We start from the raw sequence: 1,558 nt of genomic DNA on the forward strand, positions 1-1,558 counted from the left end.
AAGCATTAACAGAGATGAGCTTATCCTCCCAAGGAATGGCCACTAATAAATGGACAGAAATAGCCAGGCACAGTGGCATGTGCCTGTGGTCCCAGCTACTCAGGAGGCAGAAATGGGAAAAATCACTTGAGCCCAGGAGTTCAAGGTTAGCCTGAGCAACATAGTGAGACTCCTGTCTCTGTCTCTAAAAAAAGAAATGGATAGAAATGTCACTGGTGGAATTTAGTTCAACTAAACCTAGCCAAGCCATTCAGTTTGTCTTTGTAGTTTAAAGGACAGAGTGTGCTTTGTAGCTTCAAAGGTATCTTGTACAGAAGGTGCCAAGTCTCTGTGCCCTGGAAACATCTCTGCTATTCTAGATAATTAAACCAGAATTAGTCTGAGAACACCCTGGAAAACCAGAAGATGGTAGTTCTATTTCTGCAAAGCAGAGCATTTTGTGTGGCATTTTTTCAAGCCTTATTAAGCAAGCATTACACTGGACATGTAGTGTATACTTTGTCACTAGAGCTTTGTCAGTAAACATGCTCATTAAAACAATGCCTTTCTGAACCTGATTTCATAAGAATATTTGTTGACAACATAACTAAAGCCAGTGATCAATGGTAGTTTCAGAGTGGCCAGGTATCCAGTAGATCTTCGAAATTCTTGCACTTTTTAATGAATGGGAAAAAACACCTAGAATTTTTATTCTCAAAAAGCCTCTATGTCTATACAGAGTTTCTATATTTAATGTTCCATCAAAAACTTCCTAAGAATAATGCTTACTGTCATCACCTTACCTGTTCAGATTTGTTTATATCACTTTCAAGAGGTGTTGGCCCCTGTCCAAAAACAGAAAAGGGTATGCTGCCACTAGATGGCACTGGGACCTCCATTAGGCCACGTAGTCCAAAAAGTAAGGCTTCTTAAAAAACATGTTCACCTGAAATCCATTTGAATCTCAAAAAAAATTAGTGACTGTACATTAAGTTTATAATGAAAACAAAGTATACAGTATATTCATTGTTCTTCCCTCTATCCTTAACCTTTATCAACAACCATTGGGTGTAAAGTTGATCTTATTTATCCTTTGACCCCATTAAAATGCTACTTTTCGACTTCTCCCTGATTCCATTCTCACAGTTCACTCTTAGTAATCGAAATGCCTCGGGTTGTTTCTCCAGCAGCATGAGATTTATTTATATTGTTCAGGCAGTTAGCATGAATTACCTTAGTTTGTCATTTTAAAATCTCTAGCCAGAGTCAGTCATCCCTTCAGCCTCCTACAAAAAGCTTAATGAAAAATGACAGGCATTTTGGCTTCTAGACGCTGCAGCATGTAAATTTTCTGTGGGGCACTTCCTCCTAATCTGAGGAGAAAAACTTGCCACTCTTTTCTAAAGAGAACAAATGTAACTCCTTTATAGGATTGACTTCATGTGAGCTGGGCAGGGCTTGAAATTTAATTATGATGGCCTTTCGGCAATTATTGGATGTGAAGGCTGTGCCTGGATTTCACAGGATTCTTTTCTTTTTGCCCTTCAACACACATTGAAACCACATCTCTCAGAAAGCT

Source organism: Propithecus coquereli, unplaced genomic scaffold (genome assembly GCF_000956105.1).
Source record: "Propithecus coquereli isolate 6110/MARCELLA unplaced genomic scaffold, Pcoq_1.0 Scaffold227, whole genome shotgun sequence".
Taxonomy (NCBI): Eukaryota; Metazoa; Chordata; class Mammalia; order Primates; family Indriidae; genus Propithecus; species Propithecus coquereli.